General features: G+C 39.0%; 1 long non-coding RNA gene across 1 annotated transcript; it reads left to right on the top strand.

The window, feature by feature from the left end:
* Window positions 1–6,130: 6,130 nt before the first annotated feature.
* On the top strand, window positions 6,131–13,988 carry LOC139042472 (uncharacterized). Its single transcript, XR_011499200.1, has 3 exons — window positions 6,131–6,224; window positions 7,149–7,214; window positions 13,859–13,988. It is a non-coding gene; the product is annotated as an uncharacterized lncRNA (long non-coding RNA).
* The last annotated feature ends 7,155 nt before the right edge of the window (window positions 13,989–21,143 follow it).

Below are 21,143 nucleotides of genomic sequence, written 5' to 3'. Positions count from 1 at the left end.
AAGGAGGAAACCATGAGGAAGAGGAGGAAAAAAAGAGGAGGAAGAAGGGGATTCAAGTGAATTTCCTCCCATATTCCCCAAATTGCAGACTATTTCTATTTAAAACCACCTTAAATAACAAGAGTCGCCTTGTCTAGAAGATGTGAACAGGGCTTATTGTCTGACCGTAATTTCTTTCCACCTTAACTGTTGTGGTATTCAAATTCCGATAATGAACAAAGTAGTTACCAACAAATTTTTACCACAAAGCCAAGTATGGCACCTAATATTTTGAAAGTGTTTATCACTGAATGAGTTATGCTTACCAAATAGTTACATTTAATGAACAATAATTCGTTTTTGCATGAAAGTCAAGAGGCATAAGATACTGCTTTTTCCTAATTGCATCCAAAACAAATGATCTGAAATGATTTCAATGGTGTAATTATCCTAGAGCACGGTGCAGTCTCCAGAAAACATTGAGACACCATTCTTTTAATAAAACGAAACACAAATCCATAAAGAAGCATGAGCAGAACTTCTTTCTCTAATAATGTAAAACAAAATTGCAGTCACACGTAACTGGTTAGAACATACTAATTGCCCATAATTTGCTTATAAAATGATCAACCATCTCTTTATACATTTAAAGAGACTCATAGAGTAAATTGGTACAAAGGTTTTTTGGGTAGGTTGTCACCTTAATGCAATACTTTTGCTGTCACGGTAACAGATGGGCAAATACAGACTGTGTTTTATTTGGATTATTTGAAATCCTCTAAACCAGACCTGATTGGGAGATAATCCTGCAGACCTTTGACAACATGATTTAAAGACCTAGTGATGAAATTTCGTTCCCAGAGAGTATTCCTTGTATTTCCGGTTTGTTTTATGCATAGCTACTTTCTGATCTTCCTAATACCCTTGAAGTAAGACAACTGGTCACTCTTATATTTAAGCATAATGTGCAATAGGAGCTGTGTCACAAGCCATTTGCTATGGCCAAGTCTGTGTGAAGTGGGCCAACATTATTTGAAATTAGAAATCGGTATTTTAACTTGTCCTGTTATGATCCAAAAGAGCATTGGTCGCCATGGTCAAGAACTGACAGCCACGCACTTTACAAAACTCTGGAAAGAAATAAGTTCTTACTTTCAATGAAAGAGTCAATTGTCCTAGAAAAGTCTGGCATTTCTCTCGGATGTATTCAGGGACAAACACTTCACCTTTATGATCCACACTGATGAAAGTATTTTATGCATTATATACTGTAGCCTTGCTATAGCCCAAATATCTCCAGGGAAAAATTGGCACAAGGGACAGCTATCTTGGTCTTTGTGTACCTATGGAACACTTTGCACGGAGTAGGTTTTTAACCATTGCCCATTTGTTGTGACTTAATCTGCTGCGTTAGTAAGATTCCTATGTAGGTTTACTACTCAGAGAACTGATGAAACATAAAATCACGAAGAAAGAAAACGGGCTTAAGAAACTTCAGAGTATGTGGAACAATACTGAAAAATTTATCTGGAATGCACACATCAGTGGTCCTCAGATTTTTGGTGTCAGAACCCCTTGACCCTCTAAAAAATTCCTAAGGACCCCAAAGTGCTTTCGTTTATTTGTCTTCTATCTGTGATATTTCTATTTACTCTATTAGAAGTTAGAAATGGGACATTTAAAAATATTTGTTTTTAAATTCATTCAAAAGTAACATCATAAATCCATTACATTTTAATAAAGCATCTGTTGTATGAAAAATAATGATACTTTCCAAAACAATGCAAAATTAATGAGAAGACTGGTCTTGTTTCACATTTTTACACATCTCTTTAATGTCTGGCCTAAGAGAAAACAGCTGGCTTCTCATGTCTGCTTTTGAGTTCAGTCTGTGTGGCCTCACATACATGTGTAGAGGGAAAAGAGGAGAACTCTGATTCCTCTAAAAGCCTGGGGACTCCAGAGTTCATCAAACCACACTTCGAGAACTGCTGGCATACATAACAACAGAATTACACCTGCTCTATTGAGAAATCATTCCAAACTTGATCAACTGGTCCACAGGATTATTAATGTTTTCATATGAAAATAGAATTTTGTACAACTAGGTGATTATGATTCTCCTGGATAGCTCTCGGAAGGTTTTTCTTTACCTATAGTTGCATTTATAAAACTTAGGTTAATGTTGCTAACCAATTGTCCTCCAGCTAAAGACACAGTGATCCTTAGGAGATGTTATGATCTGTACTTATGTTGTGTTAACTGTCACTCTGCAGTCTCCAGAAATGTTTGTTGGTCCATCACTTAATAAAATGACACTCTAGGCTGGCCCCCTAGAGTTTCTCTCCCCACTAAGACAGACTCCTCTGCCCTGATGAGATAGTCCAGATTCATTTCACTCTTCACCTACATAGAGTGATAGATAATGATGAGTGGGCTGATAAGTAGATAAATCTGGTTACATGCGATCAGCGTAGTGAAATCCTGGAGGTGACTGGTTTATAGACAGTTTTATGAAGATACTTTTCAGACTTCTGCTCTTGTCCTGAAATAGAAGCATCAAAAAATGCCAACTGTGCTTGTGGGTTAAAAGTCTTAGGGTTCACCAAAGATTGCACAGGTTGTAAATCATAATGATTTTGTCAGCATTTACTGATGCAACTTCTTTTTCTTAATTTGCCTACCTCTTGGCTTCTGATTCTGCAAAAGACCCTAGAGAATATATTTACGTATAGTTTTCACAGTATTGGAAATTCTAAACAGAGTTGGAAAACCTAAAAGCATAAAAGAAAGAGAACAGAAATGTTAGTCTGCATATATCACATTTTCTAAACCCAATTGCCTTTATCCAGTGGTATTTTGAACTAAGCCCAATTTTTGCATGGCTGACATAAACAACGACAGTCTGCCTTTTGAGTTTATGGCGTTTAATCTTAGGCACTCAGTATATATTTGTTGAACAAATGAATACATTAATTAATCAATTAGCTATAAAATGAGGTTTCCTTGTACTCCACAGCCCACAAAGGTGGAAATAAGACTCCATAACTTGTAGAGTTCATCAGGGAGATGTTGGTGTTTAATCTATCATTTTAAAATCAGATGATAGTTAGTGGTGATCCTACAGAGAGTTGTTTCTTTCTCTGAACGTTTCATAATGCCCATTTCTTAGCTTTCATTTAACAGACATTATCCGGCAGACTTCTATTGAATGTCTACCCTACCTCTCAGTGTCAGGCACTGCTCTGAACCTAGCCATGTAAAGATGAGGGACAGTCCAGTCTCCTGTCCTCTAGACTCTAGAGGTCTAATGGCAGAGATCAGCAGTGAGAGAAGTGCTGTAAAAGAGGCAGGCATAAAGCACTCTGGGAAAACAGAGGCGAACAGGCTTGTCTTTCCCTGGAAAGTCAAGGAAGGCTTTCTAGAGGAGGAACCATGGTAACTGAATCTTAGCTGAGAGGAGTTAAGCAGGTGGTATGGATATGTCTGTCAGAGTAAACAATAAGCTTAAGCATGAAGAAATGTACTTGTAGCATCAATCAGAATTCAGTTGGTAGTAAGTGACAGAAACCCGGCACTATCTAGTTCAAGCAAAAGAGAATGTTTCGGCTCATGTAGTGGGAAGTCTGGTTCCAGGAACAACTTGCTTCAGAGACCCATATAAGGTCATCAGCCCACTCTTTCTTTCTCTTTTGGCTCTGAGTTGTCTGTATTCTCTTCTACTTCAGACAGGTTTCCGTGCTCATATTAGAGAAGATAGTCACCAATCGTCTCCAATTTACATCTATCTACCTCTTGACTCAAGAGCCTTCAGTTCAAACAATCTCAGTGATAGACCTCGACTGTCGTTGGTCCCTTCTGTGGTGGGAGCTTAGAGTATCTGATTAGCAGCTTGATCCAAGTTAACCTGGAGGGGAGGAGGAGCAGTTGCTTGAAGAAATGACTGAGGTACACGTGGCGGTGGTGGAGGTTGAGTGGCTAAACACACAGAAAGAGTGGTAGAATCACTTCTTCCCTCATCAGTGACCTTATTGTCTCACACAAACCCAGAATGTGGACCAAGTAGTTGTGATGTTTACAGAGAGATCAAGGAGAAGGCTGGGCTGGGCATCTGGGGTCCAACAAGAAGAGGAAGTTAACAATCACTGGAAACGTGATGAGATGGAGATGACTGTATTTTATAGAATTCTTCTCGGGGAGAACACTCTATAGGTTAGAAGCTGCTTGAGACAAGGGCAGGGCTTTGGTGGGCTAAACTGCCTTCCAGGGTGTGGGTCAAGGGCGCGGCTTTGTGTTTGCTGAATGGATATATCAGCTTGGAGGCAGAAAATTTCACAGGGCTCAGCTTCTCACCTAAATAAATACTGGAAAATGTTTACAGTATCGTTTGGGGCTCCAGATCATTAGCCTTTCTGAAACACTCACATGGCTTATGCAAACCACGTACAGTTCTGGTCCAGGGCCACTTCCTGTTTTGGTACCATTTGTAAAATTATCAGTACCAGGGCTGGTTATGGAGCCCTTGTTTACTGGGTATTCATTTCTATGGTAAATTCTGGAAAACAAATCAAGTTGACCATACCAGGCATTTTCATTAAAAGTTACTGACAGTGTTCTTTAACTTGTGACTTTAGAAAACAACAAAAGTAATTACCTGCAAATAATAACAACGCAGGGTTGTAACTGTTAATTTAGGCATATAAACACAACTAATTACATGGGGCTTTTGCAAGCATAATCTTTTTAACTGCTGATCCTTTCTCTCTAGTGTGGCACCACTCACAGGTGGCTGGTCAGAATCATGGTCTTCCTGCTTTTCTAAAGTCCTTCCAGATTGATATTGTTCCATTCTTGGGTGTCACTGATCCTTGTCCCTTGTCCTCAAGTGTCATATCTTCTCAAATTCACCATGAATTAAGGTATTTATAACACGATAAAAATTTGGCACCCTTTTTACAGATAGTTATTTGTTATTGCTATTCCTGCGGTTTCCTACGCGCTCCACAGGTCTGGAGGTTGCATTACATTACATTAGACTTTAATTTTGGGGGGCTTGTTTCTTGTTTTGAGTTCTTGTGCTGTTTTTAAGGCTGTGTTTTCTTTTTGGTGACCTATGCTAATGGCTGCACTTAGGTGTTCTGAAACTGCTAAGACAGTGGCTTTTCAAACTTTTTTGACCACAACCCACAGAAAGAAATTTGTTTTGCACTGTGCCCAGTACACACGTACATATATAACCGAAACAGAAGTATAACCGAAACAGAAGTTTCTCTGAACAACACCACGCTTATCTCCAATGATGCATTTCTATCCTATCCTATTCCATTCTATTTTATTCTATCCCATTCCATTCCATTCCATCCCATTCCATTTCTAAGGGCATATCTCATAAAGCCACAAGATAAATGGCTAGCTAGGTGATGCCATTTCCTCTTGGTAGGCTGACGACATCTGTGGTCCTTAGTGATTCAACTGACTCCTTTCTAATCATTAGACTGGAAGGGATTATTTATATATTGCTTGGGGGAAGATGGTGCCGTTTGGAACACAATATACACAGAGAACTAGGACTCAAAATAGGTTCTTTCCCGTTTCTTGTCTTCCAAATTGTTTTCCTCACCATTGAACTCATAGATGATCTTTTATAGTCAAATGCTGTTTACTCAATAATGTTCTGACAATCACTAGAAGAGTTCATTATTATTCAAATATAGTTGTACCAATTATCTACACAGACATCTTTATAATCAACAAAAATAGATTTCACGTGGTTGATCAACAAACAGTTCTCAGTCCCATTTGTCTCCAGATTTATAAGTGTGATAGCTTCTTGAAAGTTTGTATGCTTTTCTTCTTCAGCTTTTTCATACTTGTCAAAGGTCAATGTTATCAGTTGTTTGAGTTTCATTATGTCTAAGGTGACTAGAGAAACTTTCCAGATGCCTCAGCCGCAGGGACTGCTAATGCCCACCCAAAGTGCATTCCCCTTTTCCTTAGTAAAAAGAGTCCTGATTTTGTTCAGAATAGCAATAAATCCAGCTAAAAACACTTGCTGCTTTAGCCTCACTTGCCTCTGGTTGGTCATGTGGCATAGCTGTGGCCAATGAGACATGAACAGAGGGTTTCTGGGAAGACTTTCACTTTCCTGAAACAGGAACTGCTGCTTCATGCTCCTCCTGCCTGGATCGGAGAAATACCTAGATGTTTAGCAGCTATCTCGCGACCATGAGGTAACAAGTATGAGGGTGAGCATCTACAAGCTAAATGTCATTGAGCAGATATATACAAAGAGCCTGGATCCCTAATGGCAGCACAGAGCAGTGGCAACAGCTATTGAGAGGCCACTTGCATATTTCCAGTTATGTGAGGAATATATTAAGCCTCTAACCTTTTTTTTGGTGTATATATAGTGTGTATGTGTGCATATATATATATATATGTTATACATTTTTATATATTTTAAATGTATTTTGTATATATATATTTTTAGACTTTAATTTATAGAGCAGTTTTAGGTTCCCAGAGATTTCCCATATGCCCTCGGCACCCAATACATGCACAGCCTCCCCCATTATCAATATCCCCCACCAAATGGTACATTTGTTACAACTGCTGAACCTACATTGACACATCATCATCACCCAGAGGCCAGAGCTGATATCAGGGTTCACTCCTGGTGTTGTATATTCTGTGGGTTTGGACAAAAGTATAACAATATGGATCCACATTACAGTATCATACAGAGTAGTTTCACTGCTCTAAACCCTCTAACTTTCTATGCCAGATTTTTCTGTAACCTGTAACCAAGGAAATCCATAACTGATTTCCCTTCCAACTTTTAGATTTATGCATCAGTTTTATTCTTTGATGGAAATTTGATAACTACAGATTACTTCACTGACCATTTCAAATATCATTAATTAGAGCCAAAGCTATTTTACAGCATAATTACTAATGAAAGTACATTAATGTCCTTCTGCATGACATCCAAGTGAGAGAAGCTCTTTTCCAAACTACCCTTACAGGGTTAAAATGCTTTGAGAATTATTATTCTGCCATTTTCCCACAAGGTCTAAGGGTTAAATAGCAATGGCCACATAGAGACACAGAGAATACGACTAGACCATGTGACTCCTTGATCTAGAAATGGCATTTTCAATCTTTAACAGCTCATTTTAGATTGACTCTTCATCATCAAGCTCAAGTAGTTGTTGGAATGTCTTGGATCTGCAAAGGTAAGCTAGAAATTCTCTAAGGGTTGTGCTTGTCTCAAGATTTGGAGATTCTTTCGGGTTCTTTCAGGACAAGGGAAATCATTTTGACAACAGCTTTCCTTAGAGCATTTAAAAGGCTATTTCTGCTTGGGAAGAAGAAAAGGATTGGATGAGTGCGAATGTAAGGATGCTAATCAAACCTTTGTTTCTGCCATCTGCTCTTTGGGACCTCTCGGTCAAGAAAGAAGTTTTCAGAGAAATATGTCTAGCTTCTACTCACCAGATGCATTAGTTATTTTGGATGGGTAGAGATATGCCAAGTTAGTCTATAACAGTGGTGTCCAATAGAATTATAACGTGAGCAACATATGTAATTTAAATTTGCTAATAGTCTTGTTAAAAAAGGGAAATGAAGCAGGTAAAATTAATTTTAATAAGGTATTTTCTTTAACAACATAATGAATCTATCATTTAAACATGTAATTAATATGAAAAGTATTAATAGATATTTGCATTCTTTTTTTTGATACTAAATTCTGTGTCTATTTTACAGTTATGGTACATCTCACTTTGGACTAACCAGTTTTCAAATACTCCATCACGTGTGGCTAGTGGCTGCCATATTGGATAGCGCATGACTTTTTCTGTCTACCTATCCTACTGTCAGCCTGGCTATTTCTGCTTTCTTTGCCCATTCTAACCCTGTAGCTACCCACAAAAAAACAGTGCTGTTAGTAACTGGCTCCTCTGCATGTACCTAGACTTGGCTCCAGTGGCAGGAGATATTTCAACACACTATCAAGATGTTCTGAAGGTCTATTTAGATAACCCTTTTCCTGCGCTACTTCCTTTCTTTTGTTTTTATCTGTATCAGAGAGATTACAGTGAAAACGGGAGATGCTATGAACCAGATGCTAAAAAAGTCCCAGAGACAAGAATCAGAAAGGTCAGAAAGGCATAAAGAGTCTATCCCACACTTAGAAGTATACGAGAAAATAAAGACTATAAGGATGTCTTTAAAGTGAGAACTACACAGTTGATGAGCATGCCATTTTTCCACAAAGGAATTCCAACTAAAGCCATAGGAGAGGCTAGGTATCTTCGGGAGTTCCTGACTTGTGAAGATAATTATTGTCCCTTAAAAGTTCCTGTTGCTTCCTGTGTTCCTGTGACAGACTGGCTTAGAGAACACGTGGTTTCTTTCCTGCTCCTGTAACACTATCTTTATTTTCTTTGCAGTACAATGAAGATTGTGTCTATTAGCCTTCCTCAAATTAATGAGATGCTTCCTCTACCCCCTTGATTAGATACGAATCTTTCCTTGGACAATCATTTTGTGCGCAGATGAAAGAGCAAGTCACTTCCCTCACCTTTAAAAATAAATGAAATAATTTTCGAGCATATGATGATGGCTGTCATATTTACTCTCGTGAGAGTAAATATTTGATGAGAAAGTAGATGTTTGAAATTCAGATAAAACCCACTACCTATTAACATCCACATGGTTAAGGCAGAAACCCAATTTTAAACCGTTTTCCTGCAGTTTGCACCATACAGAAACTTAGAAGAAACGCAAAGCACTTTACACGTAGCATACAGCTTAGACTGCAGTGGGCCTGAGATAAATTCAGAGCATTAACATTACACACGTCTTTTGCAGAAGAAACTTCCATTAGGCTGAATCCTTATTAAGTTCCCATTGAAGTTTTAGTGCTGACTAGATGTGAAAGTTCTCCATCAGGGAAAGGCAGAGGCAGTCCTCCACCTGGAGAATAGGGAGGGGCGGTGTCATAGAATAGAATGAACGTGGTACTTAGTGAGGAAAGACCTCAATTTTACCTCCAACTCTGGCATTTGCTAGCTGTGTGACTTAAGGCAAGTCCCTTAACCTGCTTCACTTATAAAATGAATAGAATCAAAGTATCCTGTTTGCCATGAGGGTGAACAGTCAACCCTTGGATAACAGATACCGCCTTTCTTTTTGGCATCTCCACTGCCTCACACTAGTCCTTGAAATGCAATAATTGTGGAGTTACTTTGTGAATGAACATATCAAGTGAAATGATTTATGGGATTTCACTTGTAAACTACGTAATGTTATACTGTAGTAAAATACTTTTCTTATTTTGTTTCTTGCTAAGGTTACTCCTATGCTGCAAGTTGAAAACTACAAATAGAGACTTTTTTGCTCCTAAGAAAGAACGAAACTTCGAGGGTGAAACAGAGAGAAAAATAAAATGGTCTTGAAGTTGGGGTTATTTTATCACCTAAGCCTTTGATAATCATAGTGTGGAGAGAAAGCTTGGCTAAGGAATATGGTTTATGGTCATATTTGGAAGAGTGGGGAGAAATGTTTTTTTTTTTTGGTGTCTGTGTGCTTTTATTTAGAACTCTGTGAAAAAGAGACTTATTGGGATAAATGCCTTTTTAGAACTTTCATGTAACAACCAAATTAGTAACCCAATCTACATTGGCAACATGGGAGATTAGAAGTCCTTGGGGGACCCACATTAATGAGCAGATAAGAGTGATTTGTTGTTAGCACATTCATTGTTTCCACTCTACACTGGACATCAGTCATTTGGCCCATTTTTCAAAGACCCACTTGAATTGTCTGAACCTATGAACTTCCTGAAAGTCTAGCCACCAAACTCCATTAGGAGAGTCAATGACCGCTCAGCTAAAGGATATTTATTTTATTCCTTCCCTCAGTACAAGTCTCCCTAAACGAAGACTAACAGAAATATTTCTTTTCAAGGGGCCAGGAACAAGAACATTTCATGCCATCGTGAGATAATTATTCTAATTGGCTAAAATCACTGTGGAATTTGCTTGTCTTCTTATTAGTACAGAGACCAGACTGGAGCTTCATTAAGAAAAATGCGTTAAAGTTCAGATAGGCAGCAGGAAGAACTTTGTCTTTGTATAACAAACTTTGCATAGATAATGCAAATCAACGGTGTAAATGAGAAGACAAGCTTGTTTCAAGTACCAAAAGCACTGTGAAAGTGGATCCATAGAGAGAGACGCAATTGACAGGATAACTACAGATCTCTCCATTTATTGATTAAAGTGAGTTCCCTAAGCACTTATAACAGAAATCATCCCAGCTTAGTTTGATTGCTTTGTGAGTTCGAAATTAATAAAACTGCACTTCCAAAAAAAATCATCCATAAGAGAGATCCATAGTTAATGAATATTTCTAGACAGTCTACAGAATTTATCCAAATTAAGGCTTTATTGAGATCTTTTAGTTGCAAGGTGCCAGAGATAAAGAGACCATCTTAACATATCTGTTTGTAGAGATCTATTCCACAGCGATTGCCAGCACAGGCTTCTCATTGTGTAGGCAGAAGGGCAGCAGCTCCCGGTTGGCGGCTATTTTTGGCATGCTGGACAGTTTACTTGGTGCTTTAAGAGTGAGGTGATGACGAGGATGATAGTTGCCATTTATTGAGTATATTTCAAGTATCAGTCTCTCATGAAATGCTACAGGAGCCATTTAAGGTAGAAACTATTATTTCCATTTTATAGATGAGGAAAGAAGCTTCAAGGGAAATTCACTGCTCAAGATCAAAATCTTGTAAATGATAGAACTGGAATTTGAATCCAGGTGAATTCCAAGGCTAGCTATTACGTTGTAGAGATGTCACACAAGAACTCTCAAGGTAGGGTTCATTCTTTCTCCGAACTCATAATTAGTATATAATTTAGATGTAACCACAATTCTTCTTCTCCTCAGTCTCGTTTTGAAACGACTTTGAATTCAACTTGAAAATGATGCTGCATTGACTATAGCATCCAGTGGCCTAAACAATGCTTGAATCATAGTAGATGCACAGGAAATATTTGTTAAATGAATATTCTGCCTATCTGGGGGGTAGTGGCCAGCCCTTGGTGGGAAGAATGAGGATTAGAGACTACTAGGAACAAGTATTAAAATTAAAAGTAAACTTTTTTCATTATTTTAAAGAATTCATTGCATTTCCCGGGGAAGGCCTGCTTAAGCAAAGGGCAAATTGCAAATATCATTAGGAAATTGTTCATAGTAAGCAAAGGAATATACTTCAGCAATGAGCATGGCTGTGTGTTTTCCCCATTTGGTGATAGACAAAAATCAGCATTTAGGCTTCTCATTTAGAATGCACTGAAATGAAAACATAATCCCACTTAATTACTGTTCCCCAAGGTATCTGGTTGCACAATGTTTTATAAAATTAAAACCGTTAAGCACCCATAAAAAAAAAAAACCTTACTTTAGATGCAAAACATTAAAAAAAATGAAAGAGAAAAAAGGAAACAAGCAAAACCCAGTTAGCACCTTTAATTCTTGTCATGTATACCTGAATAACCTGGGACAACGGAGTTAGGAGAGTTTGGGGCTATTAGAAAATTTCTGAGGTCTGATTTCCACCTAAAGGACTAAATTGAACAGGAAGATGTAATGAACCAATACTCTGAGGGTGAGTTTGTCATTTTGACCTGTCGACTTGCTCGTCTACAGGCTGATTTTAAAATTAGGAAGAGACACCCTACAGAGGCACAGTTGTAATTTCACTCCAAGCAGACTGAGGCTTCTAGGGTTTCTTATTTCATGGTTATTTCTCTGAGGAATGAAAACGTAACTTTTGGATTCGTTAGTAAGAGTTGGATTAACGATCCTAACAGGAATAACCTTATAACCTTTGGGACGCCAAATGTATAGTTCAGATTTTCGAGACAACATGTGTATCTGCACACCAATCTTTCTTATTTTTGTTCAGTTGACATCAAGATGTATTCATAGAGAAATGAGACAGGGACTGATCCAGGTCTTGTCCAAATATTTCAGAAGTTGCTTGATTTGATTAATTTAGTCAAGAAACAACTCAATTCAGTGGAAGAAAGATCAGTGGAACTGACCATAGGATGGATTTTTTTCAACCTCTCAGTTGGACGTGCTGGCATTTTGAAGATACCACTTTAGGTCTGGTCTAGTCGGTGTTTGTCCTAAGAGGCAGCAGAGAGTTGTTGAGTCCAAAAGCCTAGATTTATGTTTCATTGTGCATATCACTAACTGCCTTTGTGACCTTAGATAAGTCATTTAACCTCTCTAATGCCAGTTTCCTTATTTGTGGAGCATATGGGATTGAATGAGCTCCAGGATCACTTCCAACTTCTGACATGTGATGGCTCTAGATTGCTGATATTCTGTGAAAAAATTGGAAAGTTGATAGCATACATGTGGCTCATGAAATGAATTCACCAATGAAAAATGAAGACAGTAAAGCTACAATGTTATCTCAATTATCTCCTTTGGGATTACACTGTTTGTATATTTTCACTTGTAGGACAGTGATCTGAGAAGGAACCGTTTGTTGTTTCAAGGAAACACAGCTTGGGCCTATGTTTTCACCCAGAATTTTTTAATGATGAGGGACTTTACTTAAGTTAGCATTATACACGTGTGGATTTGATAAAACTAAAACACCATATATTCACCACCTTCACTGCCAGCAATAAGACATCCTGTTATCATGAAACAGAAGCAAGATCATATCTTCTTTACATTAATCATGGCATTTGAAGACTCCCACTAACCTTAACTTAAGACTCCAGAAGGACTTCCTCTGTCCCTAAGATGTAGAGGAAAGATCTAAGGCTTTGTAGCCAGAGCAGAACCTATGTTTGACTCCTTACTCCATCTATTACTAACTTTGTCTCTTTTTTTCTCATCTAAAATGTGTATACAGATGCCCAACAGGTTAAGTATGAGGATTAAGTGAAATAATGTACGTAAACCACCTGTCAAGTGGAAGACGGTGAACATATTTTAATTCTTGTCTTCATCTCCTCCCTGGAACTCTTCCCTTCACAATCTTCCAGTCTCACGAATTTTCAGTGGACCAGCCTCTGTCCTTTGTGAGCAAAAATGACTTCTGGATACCCCATAATTTGCCCTTCCCTCTCCTCACAAAATGCTTTCCACACACTTTTTGGTGAATCTCCATGGTATATTTGATCACAATTCTTCTTTTCTGGGAAGACTTCTCTGGTTTGAATCCCTTGGAATCCATTAGGCCCAATATTTGTAGCTTTTACCATGTTGATTGGTATTTGATTATCTATCATTTTGCAATGCTTTCAAAGTACTTTTTTTTTTTTTTTTTTTTACCTATGTGTGTTCTGTATTCTCAACTACTTTGCAAGAAAAGGCTCTGTGTTGTTGTAGTCAGACTGAACAGGGAATATTGAGTTAGCTCAGGGCACTTTATTGGAGAGGAGTATAAACATTGGAATGCATTAAAAGGAGACCAGCTAGGATCATGAGAAACTTGAAGTGATTTCCATATAAGAAACGGTTGAAGAATTTGAGCCATCTAACCTGGAGAAGACAAAGGTGGATGGAAGTATAAGATAAACTGTCTTTGTCTATAGTTGAAGAGTTGCCATGTGGAAGAGGTATTGAAATTTTTTCAAATGGGCGATGATATATGGCTATAAGAAAGAACTTTCTAATAGACACGGCTATCCAAAGATGAGTTCTCCGGCTTTGCAAGTATTCAGACATGGGCTGAAAAGTAATTTGCTTGGAATATTATGTAAAACGCTGAAGCATCAGATGGGTGATGAGACTGGAGGGACGTTGAAATTCTTCCTAACTCTGGTTTTGTTTTTCATTCTAGATGGAAAGTGCTTCTCAACTATGTTGTATTTGTTGAATGGATGGACAAATGTTCCTCACATAGTGAGCACTTGGCAAATGTTCTCCACCTGGCGTGTTCTGAGAGCCTTCAATAAATACTCAATACCGTTGATTATATCTTAAAAAAATAAAAATCTCTTTCATATAAATGTAATAAGCCATACTCAACTACTTTGTAAACAGGGCCCTCAGTGAATACTTATGGATATACTCAAGTGACACTATTTGCACTCCTGAACATATATTGGGCAAAAATTGTGTCAAAACCCAACCTAAACTTTCTCAGCGAAGTAAAAACATGAAATAAATTAAATAGAAGTAAGTGAGGCATAAGAAGAGATCTGTTGTGTTCAAGTCCTTGTTTCCCCTTAAAATCTGTGTGACCCTCAGGAAGTCACTTGTTCACACGAACTCCAATTTCTTCATTTGTAAATACTGAGATAATAATAAGAGCACTCTTGAGAGGTCATTCAGGGCACAGACAAATGAGAAATCATGTCTGGCCAGTTGTACTGGATGCCAGCCACTGTGTTGTATTGGAGCAGACCAGCTGAATGTCAGCTCTGGTTGTGGGGATTAAATACAAGTAAAATGCCTGTACAGTGTCTAGCACATAGAAGATTCTGAATAAATGTTAATTTCCTCCCACCATTGAGAAGCTGAGCTTGCTGTGATATGTGATAGGAATTATCTGCAACTTCCCGTGGGATTCAGAATCAGTTTGAATAGCTATGAAAATATTATTCCTGTTTCTATTAGTTTAGGTTCAATTGATCTTAAGTTGTTATTCTGAAAACATATTTATTTCCCTGCACTGCTCATTTGGCTTTGGGTGTCTAGGAAAACAAAGAATGCACAAGGCTGACACTGTCCTTCTGATGAAAATAGGCAAACGTTTTTCTTTCTATTCTTGGTTATCCAGATTAATCTGCTGAGATAAATGAAGTTGAAATAGTTCATTTTAGGGTGAAAATTACACCGAATCCATCGAGAAGAACATTAAGAAGAAATTGCTTTATTACAACTATTTTCTGGATAAGATTTTTACATTGAATATGGTTTTGAGCATGACCCTGTCAATTCTCATCTGATTAGCACTGATGACATACCTACATTCCACACCATGCCTGATAGGGATCAATACCTGTATGAGATCTAGTTTGGGGATATTAGTACTCCCAGGGTGCTATCACATTTTATTTGATTACCTAAGTAGCTTTGTTTCCTCAAAGAAAGCTTATCAATTTAAAGGCGAAATACATCCAAGTTTTGGTAAGGCCATTATCACCCAGGTTACAATTTCTCTCAGGAATCGAATCCATGATTAACTTTCAGCGAAGGGCGAAGTGGAGGGAGCAGGGTGCAGGCCCATGCAATGGAGCATCCTGTGGTCAGGAATTTCACTCTTTTCTACTTGAGAAGAACTAGTGTTTCTTGCTTTTCATCAGCCCCAATGAAATCCTGGCATTCCCAAATTCTCCCCCTAAGTTGTATCTCTTCAGTCAAAAAAAAAAAAAAAAGTTTTAAGCTCTATGACTTGTAAAAGTGGGAAGTTGAGATCTTTTCTCAATAGTTCTTAAGTTAGAGGAAGGAATCCTACAAAACCCAGAAAGCAGCTTTACAAATAAATAAAGTCTAGTCTAGACTAGTTTTACTGTGGGCTACTTGGAAATGTGACCCAGGCAGTGAAATTAAGAAAATCATCATCATTTTCTACAAGCTGGCACACATCTTGCTCCTCCAAATGAATGGGGGAGAAATGGGTTTTGATGTTCTCTTAGTCCTTAGTGATAAGACACTTCAGAGATGCCACTCGATCTTTCCATGTTAGGCTGTCTTGCAGAGGTCTGAGAGCCAGGACTGGAGAGCTCTTTTGGGGTACCATAATTCTTGAGGAATTTATCTTCAAAGGTGTGCAAAGGCTATCTTTTAAATGCTTGCAAAATTCTGATGGAACCGTTGAGAGACATGATCAGTTACCTTTCTCTCACGACTCTAGAATTCATGTGATTGGTTACTCTAGAATTCATGTGATTGGTTACTCTAGAATTCATGTGATTGGTTACTCTAAATTTTTCGAGTCTATTGTAGCATTCCTTCTGTGTGTGAGATCAGGGGTCCCTGCATAAGAACCACTGGGAAAGTCATCTCTGCTCCAAAGCTGTTAGTGGAGAATTCCCTGCAGTAAAAGTGGTTGGTGTTGACACTTCCACTAAAGCTACACAAACATACACACACAAACACACACTCCTCTGCTTTCTTCTAGCCTTCTGAACACTGCACAGAGAGAACCTTTAATAAATCAACGTTTTAGGACCAAATTCCTCAAAGACCTGCGTAAGAGCTTTGACCCTGCTTGTTGTGATGGTGTGTGCACGGCCTGGATAGAATCAAAGGTATCTAGTTCACAAATCATGCCCTCCAACAAGTGTTTGGTGGCTTAAGCCAAAGGAATTGGTTTTTTATCATCCACACTAATTGCGATTCACATAGAAAACCGTGCAGGATTGTAAATGAGTTAGCAGATATTCTGAAAGTGGGTCCATAAAAAGATTTCTGCCAAAAGTTAAGATGGAACAAGAGGGCACAGGCTTAACAGGTAGCAGGCAGAATTTAGACAAAGTCTGCAACACTTTCTCAGGCTTGTTGGATACTGAGATGAGGAAAGAGGAAGGTTCTGGAGGCCCTAACTCTGTGTCAAAGACACCCTGGACCTACCACTAGAATATACAACTATGTACTAGGAGCTTTGGGGAGAAGAAGAAAAGAAACAAAAGAAAGATGGGGACTGATCTCAGCTCAGGGCCAATCTTAAAAAAAAAAAAAAAAAAATGCCCTGACTAAGCATATATCTTTTAGGCCAACCTATTTGCAATTTCAAATTTAGTGGACAGCGACGAGGTGTTGCTTGGGCCTTCCTAGCCCTCCCATTTCGTTGTTCCCTCTCCTTAGCTGGAGTGTAGGAGCAGCTGATGACTGATGGAGAGTAGAAAGTGAAGTGTAGACAGAGCGATGGTTCCTTAAGCCAGGGTGGAGGTCAGAGCTGGTGGCCTTCCAGAGGAGCCATTACATGCTGTCCGTTTGAAGTCCTCAGTGAAATAGGGCAAGTGTGGCTGAGGGTTCACCGTGTTTACAGACTGTAGGTAAACCAGAGGAAATTCATCCGAGGCACTTGACCCTTCAGGATTCACTATAAGCCGCTTCACTTGGGTTCCCATTTTTCTGTTCACTTGGCTATTCCCAATTCCAATTCAAAGATATCTGCAGGTTTATATGGGTCCCCACTGGTGCTGATGAATCATACAGGCTGAAACGAGGTGCCTACTCCCTTCAAAGGGTTTTCTCTGACGAAATGTCTGTGATGACAAATTGTTTACTGTGTCCTACCTTCCATCACCTAGAGTTCCTTGCAAGATCATTTACCTATTAATATGATGTCTCTGTCTATTTATCATGTATCCATCAGGCTATCTATCTGTTTCCAAAGGGCCTATCAGACAGGACCTACACGCTCTGAACTTGTTCCCAGCAGGCATGCTGGAGCTTGTCCTGGGCTGAGAGACTTAGTTCTTGATCTAGTTTTATTGAGAGCACTTAGCATAAAGGGAACAGGTTTACAGGCAGCACTCGAACTTTAAAATGTTTCATATGAATCATAATCAAGCTCTTAAAAATAAAAAAACAACTTTGGAGGAAGTTGATTAAATCTCTCTCTCCTTTTCTCAGCCTCCCCATAAAGTAGGGCGAGACATTTTCTCTAGGAAAATTGGATCCTTCATCTAACAGTGTATGGACCACGGTCCCATTTAATCATTCATTCTTTTTTCCAAAAACCGTGGGTGTGTGCCAAGTGGATGGGCAGTATGATTTTAAGCCACAGCAATAATGCAGCTACAGCAAGCATTTTCCTGGGGCCAGTCCAGTTCCACACACTGTATTTCTCTTGTCTGCTGAAGCTAGTAAGCAGTAGAAAAGAGAATGGGCTTGAAAGGGAGTCTAGGATAGAACAAACAGAATAGTGAGGGCCAACTTTCCTGAGCAGACAGAGCTTGTTTGCTGTGAAAAGCAAAGAAATGAATTGCACTCACTGTCACCTATGCTAAGTTCTCCGGGAGAATACTCATTGTCAAATGAGGGAATACCATCGAGAATGGCCCATAGGAATGCAACACTTGGAAGAGGTGACTCCATAACGTTTAGAGGCTTGTCTGCAGCTTAAAATGCTGTTGGACAGGGTGCAGAGCAATGCCCCTGCTTCTTGGAAAGGGCAGCATCCTGCATTGTTCTTCTTTCCTTAGCCCTTAGGCCTCATTCTGGATCACCCAGATACTCACATGGCTTTATGCTTCACTGCCTCTTCGCCCCTCTCAACCCCATCCTTTCTTTATGGCCTCACTGAGGATGCACACCTTCCAAGAATTCTTCACAGAGACCTTTTCCTTGCTCTGAATTCCCATAGCAGTGACAGGCACCTATTCAATCATTTTTCCATTCTTTCACTCATGCAACTACATATGACTTTCTTACATATGGTTTTCTGAATAGTCTCAAGTTGATTAATAAAATCTTTGGTTTTGTCTTCTGACAACCTGGTAACTACTTTGAGGCAGGGACCATGTATTCTTGGTGCTCATGGCTTGATCAGAGTGTTTTGATCCAGCAGGGACAGATAATGGGACTGATTTTAATTTTACTATCATTTTCTAAATGTTGATAATAACCACAATTTCATTTTGTATCTCTTGTCCTTCTCCTGAAATTCTGAACACCCATGGACCATTAATTATTAAGCAAGGATGAGCCCAGAGTTTGTTGGAGAGGAGAAATGTTCATTTTTAGGGTCGTGGAATCTGTTCTGTTGTGGGAAAGTGAGAGGCAATGACATTTCTTCTTCGTGCTACCTCTGGCAGTTCAGGATCAGAAGCCAGGGACTGGTGCCCGTGGATCTCTTCCTCCTTCCACTTGAGATTTTCACATTCTAAACCAGACTTTAAAACCACTTTTAAAATATTGTTACCTTTTTATGGAATATTGTAGATTATTCTTCAAAGACCTAGATAAAAAGTCATACCTCAGTGTTTAAATCCTTTAACATGAAATTGTTATAAAACCCTGTTATATTATAAAATTTTGGTAGTAGATCCTAGTGTTACATTAATTGAGTTATAATAACTGAGAAAAATTGAGGCAAGAATGGGAGATGCTATTTGATGACTCAGTAAATCACTAGGTAGGCCTGGTAATATTGGTTAAACTGCTACCCCTGAATAAAATTATGACTTTAGTTTAGGAAATTATTACTGTAATTCTGGCAGAGGAATGAACAAGACAGCACAGGCTAGCCATAATTTTTGACACAGAGGTTAATTTTATTACGTGCTTTATGTGTCTTCAATAAAATATAGAGGTCATTAAAAATTGAACTGTGGTGTTTTTTTGGATTTATTATAATTGGCACATACTTTGCATTTTATATTTTCAAAAGCTTTATGTGCCTTAATTAACTGCTTCATGCTATGCGACTCAGGTAGTGAGTATGATTATACCCATTTTACAGATGAACAAGCTGAATGATGGGGTGCTTAAATAAATTGCCTAAGGGCTCCCAGCAGCCAGGCAGGAGATGGGTTGAACCGCGGAGCCTGTGGCACCGGTCCTGCCCTTGTCTCTCCTATAGCCATTAATACCCATGTTGTACCTTTACTCAGGAATAGTAGACAAAGGTAGTAATGAAATCCTATCCTCTTTTTTCCATCTTGGGGGGATTTTTAGTATTATTTTGTTTTAATACAAGGACCTGAACGTTCTTACTTAACTATGCTGGATAGTCATATCCCTTGGAGAAAAATATGTATCTTTCATAGGTGGGTGAATTGAAACAGTGCTGCCCAAGACGTCCATGAATCAGTGGCATCCTACACAGAAGATACCAAAAGGTCTTCTGACTCCTATCCTCCCTCTATGAGACCTCTGTGGGCCACAGGAGGGTTTAAAACTGTATGTGATGACAGCACCGAAAAGAACCCAGCCAACTTTCACTTCTTCGACTTTTGAGAGCACATGCATTTATATTTCAACATCCTACACTTCACCATCATGAAGTCTTCCAAAACGCAAAGATAATCTCAATTCTATTCATCATCCTTCCTCTGCCAAGAGGAATTAATATTCCTTTCTCTTGACGATAAATTCCACTCTCTTCCCCCTAAACACAGGAGCCACTGAATGTACTAGTTTTATTCTCTTTTCAAACATAACATATCCAGAAAGTATTTAATCCTTCCCTTTGCTTCAAGTCTTCAACAAAGACCAAGAATTAACTTTCGCCGACATCACATTTTCCTATGCTTATTCCTCATGTATGGGTACCAAGTAGAAGAAGTAAATGATAGATAATTAACTATTCCATAGGCCAACAGTTAACTTTCCCTGCTTCTAGGAAATGGATTTAGTTGTAGGCAGAATTCTAGAGGGAGCCAAGTTATTAGCATGAACATTCAAACCTTGCTCGGTGCAGTTAGTCTTATCTGTTCCCTGGAAGATGGAACCACCACAATCTCAGCAGGGTTGGGGATCATAGTCCAAGGCTGATGTCTCCACTGACAGAAGGCTAAGGGCCTTCTTTCATCTTAATATTTAAAACTAGAAAAAGCAGCCCTTTATATGCTGTTTTCTCATTGAGGAGGTAGTCTTTGATTGGATTTAGAGAACCTGACAAACTTTAAAGTGAAATTGGAAATGGTAATGGGAATTGAGCCAGGCTGTACAGCCTCAACGGTACCATGGTGGAATGAACCATGCAAGGCCAGGTCTTGGTACTTTGGAATAACTAGGTGGCCATGACGGAAATGAGATTGTAATACAAATAATCACATTATGAAGATGGGGAGAGGAATTCCTGTCCCTTCCTTCTGCCGTAGGCTGTGGAGATGAAGTCATCCACCCATGAGCAGAGTTTTGAGCAGTTGGTCTAACGAAGGCAATAGTGGCCTACATGGCGTGGGCCATGGGAACGCACAGAGAGCCGAGGAAGCAGCGGCGGGAAGCACCTACACTCAACTTGGGCCTATGAAAGGCAAGCCATTACTTAGTCTTTCCTCTGCTTTTCTGGAAAGCACAGGGGCTTGTACGTATTTGACAAGAGGATTATTCTGTCAAACTTGGAAGGGTTCTTGGATAAAGACCAAGACTTCGTGAGGGACACACATGAAGTAATGAAGGAGGGAGACCCCCACCTCCGCAGTCCAGTGGAGAAGCTGAACTCT

This window comes from Equus asinus, chromosome 29 (genome assembly GCF_041296235.1).
Source record: "Equus asinus isolate D_3611 breed Donkey chromosome 29, EquAss-T2T_v2, whole genome shotgun sequence".
Taxonomy (NCBI): domain Eukaryota; kingdom Metazoa; phylum Chordata; class Mammalia; order Perissodactyla; family Equidae; genus Equus; species Equus asinus.
The sequence above is the reverse complement of the archived record's forward strand: the minus strand, read 5'-3'. Positions and strand labels throughout refer to the sequence as shown.